Here is a 26125-nt window from a genome sequence, read left to right as displayed (position 1 = left end):
TCGAGTAGCTGGTGCATCAGGAAATCAATAGCATCACATGCATGACAGCAACCAATCATTCGGATCACACCAAGCAGCAGAAAGCATTCGGACAACACTCATTCACAATGCACATGCAGACCATTTACACAAGAAAAATCACATGGACAGCAACCACTCATTCGGACACATGCAGGAACACATGCAGACCAACATGCAACGCACACATGCATACCAACATGCAACACACATGCAGAAAAGTGACACCAACTCACTCAAAAGCACACAGCCGGACAGCAGCCACTCACACACGCTGGATGTTGTTGGAAAGCAAGAGCATTTCAGACCTGAGGGATGGAAGACAGCTGGACACACATGTTCTTCTGCACAATTTATTTCAATTAATCTTATGGAAGCACAGGAAGACAGCAGGTCTTATTCCCTTTGTCGGATCTACAACAGTACATGGATGTGCAGCAAGAGAAGAATGGGAGGCAGCAACATGCACGTGCAGCAACTCAGCTATTTATTTAGCTGGAAGCAGCAGCAGCAGGAAGGGGAGTTCGGTAGCTTAGTTTAGGAGTTCTTAGTGATAAAGTGTCAAAACCACATAATTAAGTTGCTAAAGTGACTAAATTGTTTAACCAAAATGAATTAAGCACTTAATTATGGAATAGATTATGAAATTTGAGTAAATTAATAAATTCTGATATTTTTACACTTAAAAGGGTTTATAATACAGCTTTTAGGCCATATTAGAATTAATATCTCAATTTTATTTTTTTCATTATGAACACTTAATTTGAATTGATGTAGGGTATTTTTCGTGAGAAGGAAGGGCTGAAGATGACCTCACAATAGATTAAAGATGCAAGGGGCAATTTCGTGATTATGGGATTGTTATTGGGCATTTTATTTTTTTTATTTTTTATTTGGTATTGCTTCCGGTTTAGACGGAAGGGGCTTGTTTTTAGTTTTTTTTTTACTTTTTACTTTTCGTTGGTAGGTAGCTTTTCTTTTACCATGTCATTTTCTTAGGTTTTCTTTTCATTTCCACTAAGAGGAGAGTAGTTTTGAGTTTTATTTCTCTTTACTTTTCATTTAGACTTTTGAGGCAGCAGGAGAGAGTGGGTTTTGCATTTTGGATTCACGGCTGGAGGCTTGACTTTTTGGGCTGTTTTTGTTTTTTATCTTTTCACTTTGTTTTGGTTCCAGAGGGAGCACTTGGTTTGGACGGCAAATTTTAGTGGGCCATCATTATTTTTTTGGCTTTACTAGAAGGCGTGGGTAGCTCTCCCTCACCCTTTAGTTATTTATTTTATTTTATTTTATTTTTTTCTTGTGAGGATCGGTGGGGTCCCTCTCTCTTGGCTAGCTTTGAATTTTATTTTCTTGCTAAGTTCTTCTAGACGAGAGGCGGCTGCTTGATATATTTTTTCTTTTCTTTTCTTTGTTTTGTTTTCTTTAGAGATAGAGGACTGTCGGCGTAAGGCTGGGCAGAGATTGATTCCTTTTTAGTTTCTTTTGGTTTTTAGTTTTGAGGGGACGGAACCCTTCCGCTCGCTGGTTGGGAGTTCTTTTTATTTTTTTCTTTGGTTAGTTTTGTGGAGACGCAGAGCGAAGGATTTCATTCGGCGGCAGCTTGCTTCATTTTTCTATTTTGGATTATTGCAGAACTGGGGGAGACGGCTTGGGCTGCTCACATTCGGTCATTTTTATTTTACTTCCTTTAAGTTTTGGTTTCAGCTTGTTATTTTTATTCTTCTATCTTTATTTTCATACAACAATTTAAAATATTAAGATTTATCATTTTTAGACATTTAGTTAATTTAAAAATGATAGACTAGAATTTTAGCTTGGGATTCAATGAGTAGCTCATGACTGTTTGGGGTCGGATTTTCTTCAAGATTATGGAATTTTAAATGATTAACTTGATAGATTATATTTCATTTTACATATGGGAAGGATTAAAATTCTATGTTCTTGAACTTGATCAGTCGTAGACATGAAGGCACGATTGATGCTTGAACTTGTAACAAGACTTTGATAACTTTCTTGCACTTTTACACTTGATATAAAATCTGTCAAGAACCTTGATTATACTGAAAAAGTGTGCTTATTGTTTATTTAACCGATCATAATCTCTTGAAATGAGAAAATGGTTGAGAGAAGATGAACTTAGAGGTAAAACCAATTTCAAATTAGAAATGGGCAAAAATTGCATCCCAAGTGTTTGTTTTATTGCTTCTTGCAAGTTTAATTCAACTTCTACACTTTTTCCTTAAATCTCTTGGTTTTGGATAATTTTAGAAGCATAGATTCATATTTATTTTCATCTCTTGTACTCGATATCTCTTTTACGTAAAAAAAAAAATGCCACAAATACTTTGATAACCCTTTGTCCCTGTGGAATACGATCCTGGACTTATCCTTGATACAACTTGACACTTCTACACTTGGAAGCACATTCGAAACCGAGTCACTTAGCTTCTTCTTTCTTTCATTTCGTAGAGTAGCTTAGCTTAGATTTTTATTTTCTTTCATTTGTTTTCTTTTTCGTTTAAGCTAGGAGTTGAGTAGGTTAGTTTGTATTTTTATTTTCTTTCTTTTGTTTTAGTTTTTGCGCAGCGAGTTTATCTTTCTTGCACTTTCTTTTGGTTTTTTTTTTATTCGACTACAGCAGTAGCTTAGCTTGGAGTTTATTACTTTCTTTCATTTTCATTCGGTGTTGCAGCAGTTTTATTTTTATTTCATTTTCGTTTCAGACAGTATCTTTATTTTTATTCGACTGTTTTTTTGTTTTATTTTTCATGGTTGCTCTTCATTCTATTTTCTGCAATTTACGTTTCAGTTTTTATTTTAGTATTTGTTCTCCTGCGGGCAGTGGCAACATCTTTAGGATTTATCTCATTCGGATATTTTCTCAGGTTTTGTCATGACTCAACTTAGATTTATTTTTATCGCTAGAAACATAATGTGTAGCTAATTTTTGAAGCTTGGGTTATGGAACGAAGCTTGATTTGTTTTGGATTCTAGATCAATGCAATATTTTGTTGTTAATTGTTGATTTTACTACGGTACTAGTCAGATTTAAATTGAAAATAGATTGCAGCTCTTGCTCTTGTTTTGTTGTTGACGTAAGGCACAACAAAAGCTTGAAAACTATCAAGGCCTCTCTCAGTTGTTTGTTAATGTGTGTTTGGCTAGTAAGGTAGAGAATCCCTTAGAAAAAAAATATTGCAAAACTTGAGCATAACTTTTTATCTTCCGTTTATCAATGCCTTGACTGGATTGTTAATCGAGAAAATTATCTAGAATCCGAAATAAAGAGAGTCTCATACCCAACCCAAGTGTTCGTTAATTTGTTTTCTTTTAGAAACTCTAATTTCAATTTCGATTATCTTTTTGCATTGCATTTGAATTTTATTTTCATCTCTCATACTTGATCCATTTGTTACTCACAAATCTCTTATACGCTTTGATAACCCATTGTCCCTGTGGAATACGATCCTGGACTAATCCTTGATACAACTTAACACTTCTACACTTGGAAGCACATTTCACCACGAGTCAACTGGCTGAAAAATGGAGACAAAAACACTGCTATTTCCACATGCAAGCTACTCATAGAAGGAAGATTAACACTATTAAGTCCATAACTGGCCCACATGGAAACATAGTCACTGAGCAAAAGGAGATTGGCTCAACATTCACAAGTTTTTTCTCATCCTTATTGAACTCTTCACTGCCTACTAACATTGAAACCTGCTTGTCTGGGCTTCAACCAACAATTACAGCTGAGATGAAGTTATGTTTGAGCAAACCCTTTACAAAGGATGAAGTAAGAATGACCTTATTCCAAATGAATCCACTAGGGTCCCCAGGCCCTGATGGATTTCCTGCACAATTCTATCAGAAAAATTGGGATGTGGTAGGGAAATATGTATGCTATTTTGCTCTCCAAGTTCTGAACCACAATGGATCTCTAAATGAAGTGAATGATACCTACATTACCCTCATACCAAAGGTCACAAATCCAAGGAAGGTAGCTGAATATATGCCTATAAGCCTGTGCAATGTGCTTTACAAAGTAGTTTCGAAAACACTTGCGAACAGGATGAAACTGATCCTCCCTCAGCTGGTTTCTATGAATCAAAGTGCCTTTGTTCCTGGAAGGCTCATTTCAGACAACACACTTGTAGCCTATGAGGTTCTCCACTAGAATATGACAGGGTGGAATGGGTCTTTGTGAAAGCCATTATGACCAAACTAGGCTTCCCTCCTCAATGGATCCAACTGGTTCAAAAGTGCCTTAATTTTGTCTCCTACTCAATATTGATTAATGGAGAGCCTCAACAGAACTTTAAGCCTACTAGAGGAATTCGCCAAGGAGACCCAATATCCCCATACATATTTATCCTCTGTGCTGAAGCCCTATCAGCTCTACTACACAAAGCTGAAGAGAGGGGGGACATCTCTAATGTACCAATTGGTAGAGGATCCACAAGAGTAAGTCATCTATTCTTTGCAGATGACAGTTTACTGTTCTGCCAAGCATCCCCTTTGGAACTCTCAAATATCATGGCCATTTTGGATATCTATGAGCAGGCCTCAGGACAAGTTCTTAATAGAGACAAATCATCAATCTTTTTCAGCAAGAGTACTAAGAAAGAGATGCAGGCCCATGTTTTACAACATATTGGAATCAAATCCACTGGGACCTTTGAGAAATACCTCGGTCTACCAGCTATCTTGGGAAGAACTAAAGTTAGAGCATTCCACTGCCTTATAGACAGAACTTAGTCACGTATTGTAAACTGGAAAACTAACCAGCTTTCCTCAGCAGGCAAAGAAACTCTACTCAAAGTAGTACTCCAAACCATCCCACTTTACTCGATGGGAATGTTTCTACTCCCAGAGTCCATAACCAAAAAGCTAAACCAACTTTTAAGAAAGTTTTGGTGGGGCTTTAACGAGGACTCATCTAAGATTTAGTGGATCCCTTGGGACCAACTTAGTTTAGCAAAAGAGAAGGGAAGCCTCGGTTTTAAGGACCTCAAAGCTTTCAACCTAGCAATGCTTGCCAAGCAAAACTAGAGAATGATACAAGACCCTTCCTTACTTGTTTCCAGAGTATTAAAACAGAAGTATTTCAATGCAGGGAAACTTTTGGATGCCAAACTAGGAGCCGGTCCCTTTTTTGCTTGGAGAAGCATCTTAGCTGGATTGCAAACCCTCAAATTAGGCCTTATGTGGAGAATGGGGAATGGGCGTAGCATCAACATCTAGACTGCAAACTGGATTCCATCCCTTCCTCACTTCCAAGTGATTTCTCCCAGAGAACTTGACTGCTGGTGTGAAAAAGTGTGTGATTTGGTTGAACCAGGACAGAGGAGATGGAATGAAGAACTCCTAATGGAGATGTTTTCAGAAGAGGAAATCAAGGCCATAACATCCATACCAATCAGTGCCAGAGGCAGGGAAAATAGACTTACTTGGCACCTTACTAACAATGGCCTATATTCTGTAAAAGTGGATACCACTACCAAAAGCAAATAGAGGCAGAAGAATTGGGGAAGAATTCAAACAAACAGATGGAAATAGGGGTGTGGAAAAGGCTATGGAAAGTGAAAGTGGCTCCTGCAATCAAGCATTTCATATGGAGAGCATGCAAAGAAGCACTACCCACCCAAGACAATCTGAAAATAAGGAAAATAATTGAAAATAGTAAATGCCTTATTTGCAAACTTGAACCCAAAACCTCTGGTCATGCACTATGGGGCTGTACCGCAGCTAGGGATGTGTGGAACCAGGGATGTATCAAGACCCAAAAGATGTCTTTCCAAAATGATCTATTTTTCTATGCGGTCAAAGCTGAATCAAAAGCTGGATACATATGAACTCGAGGAATGTGCTATCACGATGAGGGGCATATGGTCTAGGAGAAATGATCTCATTCATGGGAAGGGTTTTAAGCATCCAAATAACATTATACAAGGAGCCAAAACGACTGACTACAAAGAAGCAAATAGGCCCCAACGTGACCACCAACAGCATGATCACCAGAAAGTTCTGTCATGGAAGAAACTAGCTAGAGGAACATACAAGGTCAACGGGGATGCAACCCTAAATATAGAAACAGGTATAATGGGGTTGGGAGTTCTTGTTAGAGACCACCAAGACTACGTTATTGGAGCACTAAGAGAAAGGAGACCTTTAGCAAAGAAAGCTTTAGAAGCAGAATCTTATGGTTTAGTAGTGGCAGCCACCTTTTGCAAAGAATTAAGCCTCAACCAAATCCACCTAGAAGGGGACTCAAAGCAAGTTATCAACTTATTGCAGGGAATGGAAAGCAACTAGAGTCTAGGGGGCTCTTAGTTGAAGATGCAAAGATCATCTTCTCAAGCGGTGGCAATTGGAAGGCATCAAATATCTATCGAGAAGGCAACCAAGCAACTCACAAGCTAGCAGAATCTACCTTACAATTAGATGAAGATGTATATGACATTGAAGAGTGCCCTCTGTGCATTCAATCAATTGTAATCTCTGAGCTGTTTTCAGCATAATCAATGAAGTTAGTATCCCATTTCAGAAAAAAAAAAAAAAAAAAAAAAAGGTCTCATTCTCTGCCACTCATACTTTCCCCTATAGAATAGAAATTTTAATGACCAAGCAATAGCTAAAAGTCCAAAAATAAGCAAACATCAAATGAATTTTAGAGCAAGGACTAAAGGAAAATAGGGTGCACTTTTTAGTACTAAACTAAAAAAACTGATAACTACTTAAGTAAGCTAAAACCAAACCCTTGTCTCGAGGCCCATCCCAAACTGCATTGTCTTGTGTCTAGCAAGTGCCTATTCTGGAGGTTGTCCACATAAACACTATTTGGCTTCTTCAACCTGTAAGGTGGATACAAAACATCGACACAATGAGTGTTAGTAAGTAAATAAGAGGTGTAGATATTTCTAATCAAAGAATTTAATAGAGTCCATTATAATCATTACTTACATGGCATGTAATCCGACCTCAGCTTCTGGTTTGCAGTGTTACCAATGTTTACTATGATCGTGCAATTTTTAGACAACTCCAAACACCCACAAAACTATTTGTTGGTCGTGTAACCCCATTGATGACAACACACAACCACATACTATATAGTATAACTACTTAATGCATTGCTTTAAACATCCTGAACATCCTGTTTCATCCCCCAAAAACACCCTACCAGCCTATAATTCAAAAACCACCACAAAATATTTAGTTCCTTAACACACACCCTTTTTAGTCTGCCCGAGTCTCTTTAAGAGACTCCATGTGACTGCATTCCTGACATTATACTACACCTGAATTTTGTGAATACTCTGTCCCATTTGTTTGGAGGCGATCAACGATTACCTTCACTGTAGGTTCCACCAAATTGGAGACTACTAAAGAAGCGTCTTGACATTTTAACCATCATAAAGTGGCAAAACAAGTCTAAGAAGGGAAGAGAACAAAACTGGGAAGCTGAAGGTTAGTAATGACTTTAAAATTCTATTTGGCTATTCATTGAACTGATCGTACACAAGACAGTTAACCGATGTAGATCTTACCTATTCATCCAAAAGATACAAGCAACTATCTCTCACCATCACCCCCCCTCCCCTTCTAAAAGCCCAAGAAACCATGACAATGAGTAGGTCCTATGTATGTATGTATATGTATATATATGTACAGGACCTACTCATAGATTCATTATACCTAATGGAAACCCTGCATCTGTCATTACTGAAAAATGGGAAACCATGTCTCATTCATTTAGGCAACTTTTATTTTAGGATGATATTTTTCTTTTCCCTCTAGAACCCTCTACTCACTACAAAACATCCACACCAAAGTGCATGAATAATAAAAAACTAAAGGAAATATACTGAGAAGAAATTGGGAACAATGAGGGGAAATTCGATCTCACCGTTCTTATTGGCACAATTCTTAGCCAATAAGCACTGTGAGATCAAATAAAGTAGTACCAGCAATTTCTAACAAAACATGCACATGAATAAAGTAGAAAACATAAAAGGCATTTCCTTCCCTTTAAATGCATCAGTCTGGAACTTCAAAGACAGTTTGGAACTTCATTTACCTAGCATTTTTTCACAAATTTTGAATGGGTGACAGTTTGGAACTTCAAAGACAGTCCAAGGAGACAAACACAAACAATGCATCAGTGAAGGGGCCACGAATAAACCAAATGAAGGTAAAATATATAAATTATTATAATCATGAGCCTTACTTGTCAACTTCTCTTAATTCAATTACACGACAAAACACCTTTCACCTAAAACCAAATAGGGAAAATCAACTACAAAGCACTTTCCTTACCTCCTCTTCACTTGGGGAAAATCAACTACAAAGCACAGCTTCAACCCAGTTAACTTCTCTCCATGCTTAGCACTAAGCCAAAACTTTAAAACTCCTCATTTCAAGCATTTATGATGAATTCATGAACATGACTAATAGCATGTTTGCTGTCCAATAATGGTCATTGAGCTTTCTACATGAAAGATATATAAAGATTGTGGGTTAAGAATGTACAAATGATAGGAATTTACTTAGAAATTAAATGGAACAAGGAAGTATAAAAAATCTGGAATTTTCACCACAAATGGCATTTGACAGCTTTTTAGTAACCTGTTGAAACCAAATTAAATGAAGAGCTAAATCTTAGATGATGGCTGGTTTTGGTCCCTTGTTGCCAATAGTTTTCATACAAACAAATACATAAACTAATCATACTAGAGTTGAAGAAAACTTGAGAAGAAACATCATTTTTTTGTGAAAGCATAGCATAAACAGCAAGAGTAGCTCTCGGCAAACCAGAAAATTCTAATCGAACCTACTAGTTTGAATAAAATCCTTGGTTGCTTACTTAGGCTATTCATCTTGAAGAAAAATGTTAAAAAAATACATTCTCATCTCCACTAGTTTAATACATAGTCATAAAGGGTTAAACATAGCCAAAAAATGATTGAAACTTAATATTAAAAATAGAAGATCTTCTCAATATTAAAAAGAGTATAAAGAAATATCAATATTCAATAAGCGTACATTTAACATGACAGCAACTAACAACCCCAACATGTTTAAAACCATGTGGCATATTATTTGGACATAAATTTCTTTTACATCTAAGGTTATATTATTAGAATATGAATGAATGCATGCATACAACCATATCCATGTAATTCATCAAAGCCTAATATATCCATGAAACTTTTGTCTGGCAGCTATTTATTGAAGATCCTACCTTATTATTATAAAAGGGGGAAAGGGGGCAAACAATATATAGGGTATATTTTTTATTTGATTATTTATTTCACTTTAATTTGGTTATTTTAATGATCTAGGGGAGCAGGGGATGGGTCTGCCTGAGGACTGATGAAGAATTTGCAATGGAAATGTTGGCTAGAGTAAACCCCATCATCATTTGTCGTCTCCAAGTAAACATAAGCTTTCATTAATCTATGTGTAAGATACTCTTTCAACAAGAAACATATAGAAAAATGAATGAACTTGGAAGAAGTTTTGAAATCTATATATGATATATATGTTTAAGTTCAATTTCTTTTCCTGTCTTCTCAGCTGCTAAACCAAGTATGTCATGTTTCATATGTCAAAACATACCCATTCTAATTTATCTACAGGAATTCTCTCCATCAACCAAGTTGGATGGTAAAATATATGGTGATCAAACTAGTACAATAACCAAGAAGCACATAGAAAAGTACTTAAATGGGCTCACCATAGATGAGGTAATTGTACTGATTATTAGCTCACAATAGTCTTATAGTTATTCTATAGCCAATAAATATGCTAAAGAATGTCTATCACAACATCTTATCAAAAAATTTCCCAAATGTTACTATGTTTCATATACTTATAATCTACAGTTAAACCATGCAAATATTAATGCCATGTGTCTGGAGGCTTATGCTAACAAACCAATGAAGTGTTATAACCTTTGTAGATACAATTTAGCATAATTTTATCAAATACAAGATCTGATATTGGGTGTTTGTAATGCCTCCTAGCTAGCACGATCCTTATAACTCGCCCCAATTCTAAAGTAACCAGGATTAATACAAGAGCATGATTCTTATTACTTGCAAGCATGCTCAAGAATTTCTTAGCCTAAAAAGTTTTAGATGTTCTTTTCTTGTTTGATCTTGATGATCATGATGATCTATGTGCAAGGTAGAAAAGTAGGATGAGTTCTTTATTTAAACATTTGTTTTATTTTTCCAATCTGGCAAAGATCATTGAAAGTAAGATATGTTCTTCATCAATGGCGGCATGACCATCAATTTTGCATCACAGCAACCTAAGGGGTAGAGCTAGACAAATGAAATGTAGAGATACTTTCTATATCATTTTGATCTATATTCTATGTGGAACTATCTCTTTTAGCTAACCAAAAAATGGAGTCAAAGCAAAAGCTTTCACTAAAATAGAGGGCTATCTTCAAATGATGCCCAACATCTTAAAATAGAACCAAAACACTTTTCAGTTCTTCTTCATAAATCTAATAGTCAGATGTTTACATAAACAGTTATTTGTTTATGCAATGATATACACAAGACAAAAATTATAAATATGAATTGATTAGGAAAACACAAGCAGTAACAATAACTCCATGTACACAAAGAGCTAGGGCAACATAAAGAAAAAAAGAAGAAGAAGAAAATACTTTAAAGAAGAAAAAAAGAATGAAACAAACAAAGAAATCCATATTTTCATGGTAATTTCCCTTACTACTCAATTTTGTCACTGTATTATTAATGTCAATTTGTGTGAATGATAGAAGTGAAGAGTATCCATTCTGCAAGACATGGCCACTAGGAAAACGGATTAGCAACTGAAATGTTCAACATCACTTATATTGGTTTTTGGATTGAGCTATGGCTATATATGAATGAATATAAATGAATATAAATTGAGAAGCTAAATAACTCAACATAATATTTAAAAAAATGATTAAGCTAAATGAATACAATGGGTGTGAACTATTTCTCTGACATAACCCATAACCAGTATGGTCATTGGGTCTTGTGGCACTATATGAAAATATTATATAGGATAATGATTGTGTTCTGGTCCTGCATTTTTCTACATATATCTAGTATTATATGCCCACAAGCTCATGCTTGCTGAAGATCAGCCAACAACTTTCCTTTTTTCAAAGGTAATATTGAACTTAAATAATTGATATCCTGCAATTATTTTGCAGACTTTACTTGTGTGGGAAATTCTTCTATCAACTATAATTGATAGTTGTTATTGTATTTCTACTGGGCTATGCCTATTCTTTGATCAATAAAACTTGTTTACTTAAAATATATATATATATATATTTTCCTTGGAAGAAGAAATAGAGCAACTTACCTTCTTTATGCTCAAACTATACCAGGCAGATTTGAAGAAATGCAACATCTAGCACAATTTATACATAAAAACATAAATCCAAGAACACCATATTATTTTCACGGGTAGGTGATGGACAGGGGCTAGGTCTTAAACTTACATAGCAATCCAAAAATCAAGGTATTGTAAAATACAGCTCCTACGAACTAGATTTGGTTTTCATTTTTTAAAGAGCCAATAGCCACATGTCCAATAGTGGCCACATCCCAAGTTTATTAAAAATCTTAAGTTGTGGCGGAGGAATACCGTGGAACAAGAAAAACAAACGAGAGATTACTTAAATAACACAAAAAAAAAAAAAAACACCCCCAAACACAAATCACCCAAACAGAACAGAAACACCTCTAAACACACCTAAAAACCACTAAACAAGCGTAGAGAAAAAATGTCTAAGCCTGCCTAGAAAGACCTCTAAACATGCCTAGCAAAAGATGCAATAAACCAAACTTGGAAGACGCAAGCAAGCCACAACAACGAAACTAAATACGAATGTAGGCTAAACCCAATTTATCAAGTCTAGCAAGACCTCTAATATCATGAGGAAGACTCTGAATATCCAAGTAAAACATGTCCACACCATGTGCACCGTCTTTTGCTAAGGCGTGCACCACAGAGTTCCCTTCCTGGAAGCAATGGTGGCATTCAACATCCATCACCTCAAGATGATCAACAATTTGGTCCCAAAAATCCCACAAATACCAAAGGGAGCAAGTTTTGGAATTAACCTAGGAAACAACCACCTGAGAATCATAATCAATATCAACCTCCCTCCAACCGACAATTCTGCAAAGATGCAGAAGCAAGGCATGAAGTTCAGCCTCAATATTAGTACATGGCCCAAAAGGTTTTGAGAAAGCAAAAATAAGTTTACCATCCTTGCCTTGAAGCACTCCACCACCACCTCCACTCCCCAGATTCCCAAGACTACTCCCATCCACATTCAATTTGATACAACTTTGAGCCAGTTTGGACCACCAAACCACCCTTTCATTTTTATGTTTAGGAAGGATAGGGGGGATATGAAGTAGCGCAAGAAGCCTAGAGTCCCCAGTACTTAGCTTAGCAACTTTGGAAATATTGTCCATCATCACATGCACCCAAAATTTAATCGAGTGCCAAACTTCATTCATAGACTCCCTCCTATTTTCCATCCAAGCATTACAGCGATGTTGCCACAATCTCCACACAACAATGGACAGAAGTAATCCGGTAATGATTCCTATTTGGGTCTGAAGTGTAGCACGGCTAAACCAAGCTGAAATACATTTCCTCCAACTTTGAATAGCCACAAACGAAAACCCCATCTCGACAGACACTTTCCTCCAAAGGGCACTAGCAAAATCTCCACTACCTAGGACATGATTAAGATCTTCACATTGGCGGTTCTCACAACAGTTGCAACAAGACACGACCGGAATACCAAGCTTGTGGATCATCCACACTAAGACAATTAAAATAAGCTTTCTACATACAGATAGATATCTTGCCAGGCAACCATTTGTTCCATATCCAAGCTGCACTATCAACTTTTGGGAATTTGACACGAATAATCTCCCAAGTTGACTTGGTAGATAACTCACCATGTTTATCAAGGGTCCATACCAACACATCCTCTTTATTTTTCACCCCACCAACCAAAGCCAGAACCTCACCGGCCAAATGAGGACCTACAAGAGCATTAAGTTTCTCCACGTCCCAACAATTCCAAACGACCAAATCTTGCACGTAAAGATGAGACTTAGAGATATGACTCACCCTTTTTATATAAGGGTCCAACTTTCATAAATTTATCATACCTTCCCTCACTTTCCATTGAGAATTTTGAAGTAGCAATGGGATGCCTTTAAGAACATGATTCCAAAATTGAGAGCCAAGCCGCCCCTCTTGAAGCAAAGAAATATGATTATTTTTCACATATTTAGCACAAAAACATTTAGCCCAAAGAGAGTCCTACGTCAAAGGTTCCCAGCCAAACTTTAGGAACATAGCCTATTGAACCTCATCAAGGTCCCTCACACCCACACCCCCCTCTTCACATGGTACACTCATTTTTTTCCAAGCCCTCCAATTCCTTTTCTTTTTCCCATCCTCATCACCCCAAAAGAAAGTGGCAAACATGCGGGTTAATTTCCTCTTCACTATATTAGGCATGTGAACCACTGAGAGCAAATGAATAGGCATGCTTGTGAGAACGTGCCTCAAGAGGATCAACCGACCAGCTTCCGATAACAATCTATTTTTCCAACCAGCCAGCTTTTTCACGACTCTCTCCATAAGAGGGTCAAAATGGGCAACTTTGAGCCTGCCATCCATTATAGGAGCTCCCAAATAGGTGAAAGAAAATTGACCCTGAGAGAAACCAGTATCAGCCAAGATTTCTCTAGTACGACTAGGCAGTAACCACTTAAACCAGAACACTGCAGACTTATCATAATTAATCTTTTGGCCCGACAAGCCTCAACGTACGAAAAATCTCCATCAAAGCCCTAACCATGCGCTTAGAAGCATTAAGAAAAATCTCAATATCTTCTGCATACAAAAGGTAAGACAACATAGGGGCACTAGAAGGCATAGAGAAGCATTGAATTCTCCCCTCCCTCAACCTCTTGGAGAAAAGTCGAGAAAGGACTTCCTGGACCAGAATAAAGAGGTAGGGGGATAAAGAGTCACCTTGACAAAGACCCATCTCTGATTTAAAGAAACCTTTATATGTACCATTCATCATGACAGAAAACCAAGGAGTGGAAACACAATTCCAAACAAGCTTGCAAAAATGTTCAGGAATCCCAAAAGAGCAAAGGACAAGCATTAGAAACCACCAATCCACTTGGTCGTATGCCTTACTCATATCTATTTACATAAACAAATTACCTTCCCTCGCCTTCTTATGCAGCATTTTAAGAAATTTTTGAGTTAATGAAATATTTTGGAAGATACTGTGCCCCGCTACAAAGGCACCATGTTCAGGAGAAATAATCTTGCCAAGGACTAGAGATAAACAATTAACAAGTAGTTTAGCAAAAACTTTGTACATCACATTACAAGGGCTTATCGGTCAAAACTTATCAAAGCTCATGGGATTTGGCACCTTTGGAATCAGCATAATAAAAGAGGAAGAGTAGAAGCAGGGCAAACTTATACCTTGAAAAAATTCCTTCACTGTGGCCGCCATGATGTCATGTTTGATGAAGTCCCAACAAGTAGTGTAAAAAGCAGATCCTAACCAGTCAGGGGGCAAGATTAGAGTCTAAAGCAATTGAAGCAAACACCTCTCTACCTCAACTTCCGACGACTTAGACAAGAAAGCATCCCAATCACTATCCACAAAGCACGGCTGAATGAGAGATGAAAAATCAGGAGTGGCGCCATTCGCAGACTGACCTAAAAATTCCTCAAAGTATTTCACTGCCCCCTATTGAACATGTTTCGAAGAAGAAAGATTTACATCTTCTGAAATTCGCATGGACTGGACGCTCGAATTCCTATGACTTTGAGCAATAACAACATGAAAAAATTTAGAATTACGATGCCCCTCTTGAATCCATTTTTTCTTAGCCTGTTGAGTGAGACGCGCATTTTCCCTCTGCATCCAAGATTCCAACTCAATCTTGGACCTCAACAATTTGGTGTCTAACTAGATAGAAAAGCCATTTTGAAGACTTTCCTCAAGAACTTCAATCTGCTCTTTAATTTTTCGAATGCAAATAGCCACCTTGCCAAAGGTATTTTTATTCCAAGCACGAAGTATGACTTTCATCTTCTTTAACTTTCCAACTAGCTTAATCAGACTGGTAACTCCTAAGGTCTCCACACACCAAGCCTCCCGAGCCACCCTAAGAAAATCTTTATGCAATAACCACATATTCTGGAAACAAAAGGGAGTCGAACCATACCTGTGAAAGGAAGGTGTCAACTAGAGAAAAAGGGGCGAGTGATTTGAAGTGCTGCGATTGAGAAGCCTGGCCTTAGCACCACCACCCTTGACCATAAAAACATTATTAACCAAGATTCGATCAAGCTTAGCCCAGCTACAAGCTAGGCACTATTGTCCATTACACCAAGAAAGTTCTTTACCAGAGAGATTCCACTCTAACTGCCCACAGTTATCAATGCAATTATTAAATTGACTCATAGCCAGCTGAGATCTTGGGTTCTCACCCCTTCTTTTAGAGTCAGCCCAAATAATGTTAAAGTCTCCCTAACAACCCAAGGAATACCTGTGCAATTTATATTGCTCAAATGAGCCCATAACTCATGATGCTCGATCAATGAACATTTTGCATAAATGAAAGAAACCATAATCATCTCCCCATTAAGAGAGAACAAACCTGTGAAGGATTGACTAGACACAGCTACCAAGTTCATGTCTATATCCTCTATCCAACAAAGCCAAATTTTGCCTCCCTCTTCCACATTTGAAGTATACTTGTGAAACCCAATTCGACATGCCCACTTTTGAATTTTCTCAACTACCTGAAATGTATTAGAAATATTCAAAATTGAAATTTTCATCTCAAGGATCAAACCACGTAACCTTCTCTTGGAAGCGCCCAACCCACAGACATTCCACACTAAAATATTTTCAAGCATTAAAAAGTTTGAGGGGTCGAGCCTTAGCTCTCTTAGATCTCCTTGGGTCAATAGTTCTTTCTTCATTGGATACTCCCTCCCCTATCCACGAGTCAACAGGGTCCAAGGTGTAATCCTTGTTAGTATTAATCACCGAAACTGTTTCCTGCTCCGATAAAGCATTGAATTTTTTTTTACACATCAATGTTTGCACCCTGCCCGACATCTCTTCCACTTCTTCATGCATAATCTCTTGAACAATCACCTCTTTTACAACACGGTTATGAACATGAGAAGGTTCTATGTCAACATGTGGGACGAGACCTGCTTCAATGACATGACTATTCCACATTGGAGATCCTAGCAATGATTCTTTAAAACTGGAGGTACACAACCCCCCTCCCCTTTGCACGTCTCACCTCGTCTGCAACACGGTTAGGAACACAGCATGGTTATAGGACTACATGCGGGACGAGACCATCTTCAATGGCTTGACTATTTCCAGTTTGAGATCCTGATATAGATTCAGTAATAACTAGAGGTACAGAGCCCCCCTTTCCTTTGCAAGTTCTCTCCCCATCCATGCCTTCCATCTGGGCCATATGATTCACTATCACAATTGCTTTACTTTTCTCCACTGTGCTGACCCCCTCCTTGCTAGATTCAGCATTATCCTAAGGCTCAACTGCCTTAAGTCCTTCCTCATTCGTTATCTCAACAATCGGAGGCTTCCATCCCACTTCCTTCCAAGTCATGTTTTCCTCTTTCTTGCCACTCAATTTCCCCTGTTTATTCACGGCAATGTTGCGTATAGCACGTTGGCCACTCCTACAAACTACTTCAATATGCCCTTGTCTAAAGCACTTGTTACAGTAAAAGCCTGGCTTCTCGTATCTAACCAATTGCCATATCTAGCTTTTCCCAAACATCACAGGAAAACCTACAATCAGCTCATCTCAAAGATCCACTTCAATGCACAACCTCGCCCCTGTTGCCCAAGTTATGTAAATAGTTGCATTATCTGTGCCCAAGATTATTCAAAACTTGGTAGCAAAACTTTGGAGGCAATCCAATAGATAAAGATGCAAAGGAAGGCCTGGCAAGAAAATCTATTGGGGAGCAATGGATGGTTCTTTTTTAACATCAAACCCCACGAACCAACTAAAAAGCCTAAATTGCACTCCTGCCACCAACTAACATCTCGTGCCCATGCATGGAGATAATCTTTTTCATTCGCTAAGTGCAAGAGGATGTGAAAATCATCCATAAAGCTGATCATAGGCACCTCACTAAACCCCCAAGATTTGATAATATGATTCCTCAGAACATCAATGGATGGTCTAGTATTCAGAAACTTTAGAACCAAAGCAAACGTTAAATCCTCAGCAGCCCTCTCCATCTCATTATCCGAAAAAACAAAGCCAAGTTCATTGTTAATTACCTTAGGACGCCATATAGGGATTTGGAATTTTGGAGGAGGGATAGGCCATTGCAGTGCCTCCACTAAAGTTCTACGATCGCTTGCCTCATTGGAGTTTTCGGCAGAATGCTCCAACCCCACTAGAGGGGGCCTACTAGCTTATTCTGCTCCAACCCACTGGAGGGCCACTCATCACTACCCATGAAAGGACTGCACCACACAAAGTGTAAAACCTAGCAGAGCATGCACGGCTACATAAAAGGAAGGCTTTGTCCTATGAACTAGATGCATATCACAAAATACACAAATTCAAGCAAACTGAAAAAAGCAATAGCTTAAGGAATTGGGTCTCCTAATCATCGAGAAGATAAGGACCTTTGGCACCCAAAAAAAGAATACAAAAATGAAATCGAGAAAATAAACACACTGATTAAATAAACACCTAGAGTCATGGTTGATGAAACTTCATATGCTAGGGCTTCAATGGATTTCGAGGGATGGGGATAGGGATTGGGCTAAGGCTTCAAAGACTCTGGTGAGGGGGAGGAAAGAAAGTCTTCGAAGGGAGGGGGAGGGTGGAAGTGAGTGCGCGACGGTGATTTCTAAGACTGGGTGCTGGGCTTTCTCAAATGTGAAATGGGGTTCCGGGGGGAAAGGGCATTGTGGTGCATTTTGGCACGCGAGTGATTTGCTCTTAAAAACACCAATTCCATCGAGCCACTTATGGAACCAGTTTTTTAACATTTTATAGTGAATTTTACATCACAAAAAGTGAAAAAATCACTGTAAATGGCCATTTCAAAACTTGATGATGATGGCATTCAAATCAAGTTCTCTCGCTATGCTCTATTCTGTGACAGTTTAGGCGTTTCCTTCTTGCCACTGTGTAAGCATTGTTTTACAGTTTTCTTTCCTTTCAGAGTGAAAGGTTTTTCTTGTAACGAAAGTGGTGTTTGTTTCATGGCAGAAGATTTGAATCTTCTGTATGAGCGCTTGGCTCTTACGGAGGAGGAAAGTGAAATTGTGACTGTTCTTAGATGGGGTGATTTCTAGTGGGGAATAGTGTTTGATAATCAAGCTTGATAAAGGTAGAAGAACACTAAGAGTTTGATAAAAATGCATAAAGGAAAATATGAAATAAATAAGTAAGGGAAAATAGGATCCTCTTGACGACGATCCCTTCCACCCTTAAAGAAACCTTTTGTCGTACAATTCATCACCACTGAGTACCAAGTTGTAGTGACACACAGTTTAATGAGATTACAAACATCAACAGAAAACCCAAATGCCTACAAAACTTGGAATAAAAAGTTCCAATCAACTGTATCATAAGCCTTAGCCATGTCTATCTTCATCATAAAATTACCACCTCTAACCGACTTGTTAATATCATGAACCAGTTCTTGAGTAATATTAATATTATCAAATATAATTCTTCTTAGCAAAAATGCACCTTGCTCCATAGAAATTAATCTATTCAAGACTGACATAAGTCTTCCAACCAACAATTTAGAGAAGATTTTATAAACCACTGAGCATAGGCTTATTGGTCTAAATTTATCAAATGATGAAGGATTAGGAACCTTAGGAATTAAAACAAGGTAGGAAGAAGTATAATACCTAGGAACCCCAAGAAAAATTCCTGTATAGCCCCCAGAAGCTCAGGTTTCACTAGGGACGAGCAATGACGAAAAAAACCTAACCCAAATCCATTAGGGCCTTGACTACTATTAACCGGAATTGAGAATAAAATATCCTTAATTTCCTGTTCTGAAGGTCACCGACAAATACTCTAATTCTCCATTTTTGATACCTTAGCATGAATGAAATGTGAGAGAGATGGAGTTGAGACTCTTGAACAGGCCTGAAGAAAATCCTCAAAATAATGCATGGCTTCATCATGAATGGCTTTCGGGGAGGATAAAATTCGTCTGTCACTGAGATGCATATTGTGAATTGTAATAATTTTCACAATTGTAATGCTGCAAGGAAAGATGAATTTACCTCCCCATGATCAATACATGTTTTTTATTTTTTATTTTTTGAGCAATCCGAGTTTCCTCTCTTTTTAACCAAGACGTAAGTTTCAGTTTAGACGCTAAGACATTTGTTTCAACATCTTCCGAGTAATTTTCTTGGAGTTGTGCCTCACCTTCCTCCACTCTCTCTTCCAACCTTTTAATATGATCCCCAATCCAGCCAAAAACCTCCTTATTCCAACGTCAAAGAGCTATTTTAAGTCTTTTGAGCTTAACTGCAAGTTTTGACAAGCCAAAGCCACAACTACCTTCCTGCCAGACTAGTGATACAATCCTCCAAAAATCATCATGCATAGTACACATCTGTTGAAACTTAAAAACACGGGGACCATAATGCACCGGCATGTCCATCAACCCGAGTACTAATGGAGAATGATCCAAAGACCTGCATGCCAAATATTTCAAAGAAACCGAAGGATATAATTCCAAATACCTAGAGTTACACAGAGCTCTATCTAGACATGCCCAACTTCTTGCCAAACCAACTTAGCCATTACACTAAGAAAATTTATTCCTTGTAAAAGGAACTTCAATCAACCCTCCATTATCTATAAAATTAGAAAACTCCTCCATTGCACAAGGAAACCTTAGATTCCCACCCCTCCATTCACCATCATGCCAAATGATATTAAAATCACCAATAATGATCCATGGAAAGCCAAAGATCCTAAAGAAACCAAGTCAAACCAAAGAGGCCTCCATGCCAAGTACATACATTTTGCATACATAGCCGAAACAATCATAGTGTAATTTATCAACAAAGTAACTTGTTGGTTGGATACATCTAGAATATTAACATGTATATCTTCATGCCAAAAAACCCATAGTTTCCCATCTTGAACACCATTAGAGAAAGATTCATCAAAATAGAGAAAACTTTGCCAACGTAAAAGCTTGCCATCCCTTCTAAACGGTTCTGCCACAATAAGAATTTCATCAAAACAGGTAAATCATCTGTTGTCTATTGATGACTCAGTGGTTTTTTTTCAAGTAGATGCAAATACTAGTCATAACATCCACTCTTTACTCAGAAAGTATGAAAGGGTTTTGGGCCAACAAATAAATATGAACAAGACTACTATGGTTTTCAATTCTAATGTTGCTGTTTCTCTGAGGCAGGATTTAATGGCCATGTGGAGTGGAGCAACAATACAATAATATGAGAGGTATTTGGGATTACCCCCACTGGTGGAAAGAGATAAAAAGGGTGCTTCTGCTGAGATTAAGTGTCGAGTACGGGAAAAGCTCCAATGTTGGAAAGAAAAACTATTATCACAAGGAGGTAAGGAAATTTTATTGAAAGCTGTGGCTCTATCTATTCCTGCTTATGTCATGAGTTGTTTTTTATTGCCTAATGGGCTTTGTAAGGAAATGGAGAGGATGATGGCTCGATTTTGTTGGGGCTAAAAAACTCAAGAAAGAATGATCCATTGGGTTAGATGGGATCTTATGTGTGACTCAAAATACAAGGGGGGTTTAGGGTTTAGAGACTTAAGAGTTTTTAATATTTCTTTACTTGCAAAACAGGCTTGGAGAATTTTAAAGCATGATAATTCTCTACTATTTCACCTTTATAAGGCTAAATATTTTCCCCATGCCTCTTTTTTTGAGTCAAAGTTGGGTCCATATCCTTCCTTTGCGTGGAGAGGAATTTGGGAAGCAAAAAAGTCTCTAATGAATGGTTGTCAGTGGCGAATTGGGGATGGGGGAACAGTTAAGGTGTGGGATGATGTTTGGATTCCAGGGCATAAATCTTTGAGAGAGGAGATGCTTGAGGATACAATTGCTGATAGTCACTTATCGGTTTCCTCTCTTATTGACCCAGTTTCAAGATGGTGGGATATGTAGAAAATTAGAGCTCTCTTCAATTTAAGGGTGGCTTCTAAAATTCTCAAGATTACCCTTTGTCCTGAGAGCACTATGATAGTTTATTTTGGAAACATGAGAGACATGGTACTTATACCATCAAGAGTGGATATAGAGTGTTCAGATTCTTCAATTCTAAAGAGGGGGGGGGGGGGGGGCAGAATCATCTTGTGCAAGCACAAAGTCCAGGTTATGGAAGTATGGGTGGAAAATGAGGGTGCCAAACAAGATAAAGATTTTTCCTTGGAGGGTTTGTCATGAGGGGTTACCTTCTAAGCAGACGTTGCAACAAAGGAGAGTGGATATCAATGCTAACTACAATTTCTACAATGCAAAGGTAGAAGATATTGCTAATGCTATTTTCCATTGTCCTACCCTTAAAGAAGTTTGGCTAGTATATATGCCTTTATTAAAGGAAGTTCAAGATACTTGGTCTATGTTACAAGTTGTTCACCTTGTGATAGGTAAAGGGTAGCAGGATCTTGTGGAAAGATTTTTTTCTCTTAGCTTGGGCATTCTGGTTTCGTAGAAATAAAATAGCTTTTGAGAATCATAACATGTAGATAAGCCAGGTGGTCCAACATGCTCTTTAGTTGCAATGTCTTTAGCAAGAGTTTAGATATGTTCCTGCAGTTAGTCTGGATGATCATTGTCATTGGCATGCTCCTCCTATTGGCTTTTGTAAATTGAATGTGGATGGTGCTATGTTCTATGATCTTCACAAGGCAGGTGTTGATGCAATTGTTAGGAATGAGCAGGGTCATGTGCTTATAGCTGTTGGTAAGCTTGAACATGAGGTGGCCGATCCTGAAGCAATTGAATTGTTGGCCATGTTTCGTGGTCTCCAATTTTTTGTGCAGCTGGGAATTTCACATATCATTCTTGAAAGTGACTGTTTGTTGTTGGTTAAAGCTTTACAAGAGAATCAAGTTTCGATGTTAGTTTTGGGAATCTGATTTATGACATCAAACAGTTTCTATGTCACTTCCATTCCTTTCAAGTTAAGCATGTCTTAAGGCTGAGCAATCTTGTAGCACACAATTTGGCTAGAAACGCTTGGCATATTGCAGATACTAATCTTTGGTTAGGTTCAGTTCCTGATTGTAATGCTCATTATGTGTGGTTAGACCAAGTTCATCTGTAACTTGTTTGGGTTTTATTATGAATGAAAGTCTGCTGGTTATTATAAAACAAAAAAACTTGATGATGTGTTTTTATATTACGGCGAATTTTTCTGTTTCCAAAAGTCAAAAAATCAATGCAAAAGACCAGTTTCAAAAATTGATATTAAAAGTCTGCAGCGACATCAAAATTGTTGGAATTAATGATTTATTGCGGCAATTTTATTCCCAACAATACTTAAATTGCCGCAAAAGAACCTTTTTCTTATAGTGAATTTATTTCAAGCGATTTTCCACTGTCGAGATTAAGCAAAATTTTGCTATAAATAAGCATTCCATATTCCATTGGGATTCGCTAGGAAAAATTTATTGCGACATTTGATTGCTGTTGCAAAAACTATATATAATCACTGCAAATGATTGAGGCATTCCCAACGAAAAAATTTAACGTCGCAAAAACACTGTAATAGGGGCGTTTTCTAATCGTCACAATAGGCATATGTCATTGGAAAAAAGTCATCATGTTTATACACTTTACAGACGAGTTATTGAATTGCCACAATGAAAAATATTACAAATTGTTGTCCAGTAATATTCTATTAATCATGGTTGTTGTGCTTCTTTTTGGGTTACATTAAAATTATATCAACCCAAAAACTTTCCATGCCCATACATTATCAAACCCAAACCTGCTGTACAACCAATTACCACATTTCAAATCAGATTATTCTCACAATTTCTTCAAATTTTTGTTGCTAATTTAATTCTCCTACTCATTATTCATATATTAAATATTTGATAAAAGAAAAAAATAATAAACATTAAAAAAAAGTGTGGTTTGTGGAGATTGTATGAATAGTAGGAGGTTGTGTAGATTTTTTCGTACCTATATCTCATGTTTTACCAGAACATGCTCATGGAGATTAATGCTCCACGTGACCACAACATTGCATATAGACAATCTACATATACATGTGTGGGATTCCCATTGCAAAACTGGTAACATATATTTCATTTGATGACTTATCTATCCTGTTGAACATTAATCTAGGATCCAAATAATATTTAGTTTAATGAAGAGCAAGTACAAACTATGGGATCTCTGTCCTTTTTTTACACAGCACAACGCAATACTTTTTTATACTCCTTAGTTGGGAAATACCTCTATTGAAGTAAGCAGCTGCTAGGCAGCTATAATTTGAACACAAGCTAGGCAGGTGTGGGTGGAAGGGGTGGGTGGAATTCCATTTAATGCCACTGCAATCCACCTCCTTATATACAAGCAGGAAATTTTCAGAACCGTCATTGTGCTTTGCAACTAAACATCAATCTGCCAATGGTAGATAAAATGCATCAATCTACACAATATGTTATTAAGACTAATACATGTTATCCTACCATTCAGACCCATAATAATAGATATCACATATTCTCCTAACTAATTGATGATCACTTAGGAGAAGATAATGCATCTATGACTTTATTCATTGAATATTTCCCATGCTAATTTATATGGTAATAATTAACACATGCAGTTTGAAATTTATGCAACACGGAATAGCATCATGACATTTGGTTGGTATGATTACTGGTGTAATTGGGTTTGTAGGGCAAGTACAATAGTCTTACCAATTCTTCCAATAGGCACATTTATGCCTAATGTTTCCAAATACATGTCATGTACCTATCAATGGACAGTAATTATTCTTCTTTCCTTATTTTCACCTTCCTTAATTAACTTAGGCTTGTACAGTTAGCATATTTGATTGAGTATAGTTTTCATATAAGGCTAGAATCATTCAGGGAATTACATTCTTTCCATGTATAGACTTCTTGTAAAGCTCATATAAAAAAAAAAAATAGAATTCTTGTAAAGTTTATATATAATCTACAAATTACTCAAGGCCAATTAATTTGGCCATTCACACAATACTTTGACATGGTATCAAGAGCCTCTCGGAACAGTAGTCTTAGAACAATATTTTCGGAATAGTCTTTCATCTATTTTTTTCTCTTCCTAGGTTTTGGTTTTGTGGGTATTTTTTGGTGTTGTTTACTTCTCTGAAGTTTCTTTTTTGGTTATTTCTTGTCTCGGTTTTTCATTTATTTACGATGGACTCTGCACCTATGTGTGCCACGTTCATGGGCAAAAATTACTCTACATGGGCTTTTCAATTTGAACTTTTCCTCAAGGGGAAAGATCTTTGGGGCCATATTGATGGCACGAATTGTACACCCAATTATGATAAATCCAAGGATTCGGCAACTTCTCCTTCATGGGCTGTGCTTGATGCTCAGATTATCTCTTGGCTTCTTGACTCGGTTGAGCCACATATTGTCTCCAACTTGCAGCCTCATCGCACCATTCAATCCATGTGGACTTACTTAAAGAAAGTATATCATCAAGATAATGGTGCCTGTCATTTTTAGTTAGAGCATGTGATTGCCATGTTTCAACATGACAATCATTCCATCCAAGATGATTATTCGGCATGTCTGACTTTTTTGAATGAATATTCTGATCTTGTTACCATGGATGTTCATGTTGCCTCTCTTTCCATTATTCAACGTCTTCACAAAACTAGTCATCGTGATCAGTTTCTTAGGAAACTCTGCCCTGAGTATGAATCTGTTCGCTCTTCTTTGTTGAATTGCTCTCATGTTCCTTCTCTTGATGTTTGTTTTGGTGAGTTATTTCGTGAAGAACAACGGCTTAGCACTCAAGTTACTCTGGAGCAATCTCATGGTAGTTTAGGGTCGTCCCTATGGCTTATGCTGCTCAACGACAAGGACCGCCTGCGCATTCTAGCACCTTACAGTGTTTTTCTTGCAAGGCATTTGGGCATATCGCTGCTAATTGTTCTAATAAATACTGCTCTTATTGCAAGAAGAAGGGTCACATTATCGAAGACTGTCATATCCGCCCCCAGAATCGTCAGGCCTAGGCATTTCAAACTTCTATTATTGTACCCCCTGCAGTGACTTCTGCGGCCCCTAGCTTTTCTTTAGGTGACTCCTCTGTTCCTGCACCTCCTACAATGAGTTACTACACACTCAAAATGGTGCAATAGATGCTAATTTTGGCATTATCAGCAATGGGGTTCCAAGGTAACAATTCTATTAAACTCTAGTACATGGACTTAGGTGCCTCTAATCACATGACGAATAATCCCACAGCTTTGTGTCATGTTCAGCCCTATGATGGTCAATCTGCTATTCATACTACCAATGGCAGTTCTTTGCCAATAGCTGCTATCGAAAATGCCTCTTTTAAGTTCACTAATGTGTTTCTTACTCCTCAGCTTTCCATGAATCTTATTTCGATTGGTCAATTAGTTGATAACAATTGTGCTATTAATTTTTTTGGTGATGGTTGTGTTGTGCAGGACCAGGTAATAGGGAGCTGATCATGAAGGGACCTAAAGTGGGGCACTTGTTTACACTACTTTTTCCTGTTCACGCACTTTCTTTAGTTTTTTCTATTAAGTCTTTTGCTTGTAATAATGTTTCAAATCTTAGTATGGTGCGGCATTATCGTTTAGGCCATCCCAATACTCAAATCTTTTCTCATGTATTGAACTTTGGTTTACTTGGTAATAAAGAACATTCTTCTTTATCTCTTGAGTGTGCTTCTTGTAAACTTGGTAAAAGTAAAACTCTTCCCTTCCCTT

General features: G+C 37.5%; 1 long non-coding RNA gene across 3 annotated transcripts; it reads left to right on the top strand.

Annotated features, from left to right (window-relative positions):
* The first annotated feature begins 803 nt into the window (after positions 1-803).
* On the top strand, positions 804-26125 carry LOC122278099. 3 transcript variants are annotated; one of them, XR_006229290.1, is made up of 5 exons: positions 804-1687; positions 9366-9486; positions 9663-9770; positions 20587-20749; positions 25841-26125. It is a non-coding gene; the product is annotated as an uncharacterized LOC122278099 (long non-coding RNA). The 3 variants fall into 3 exon arrangements; XR_006229288.1 differs by having other exon boundaries at positions 9374-9486; positions 25841-26123; XR_006229289.1 differs by lacking the exon at positions 804-1687 and adding an exon at positions 3417-8215.

Source organism: Carya illinoinensis, chromosome 10 (genome assembly GCF_018687715.1).
Source record: "Carya illinoinensis cultivar Pawnee chromosome 10, C.illinoinensisPawnee_v1, whole genome shotgun sequence".
Classification (NCBI taxonomy): domain Eukaryota; kingdom Viridiplantae; phylum Streptophyta; class Magnoliopsida; order Fagales; family Juglandaceae; genus Carya; species Carya illinoinensis.
This window is presented reverse-complemented; position numbering and strand designations above follow the sequence as displayed.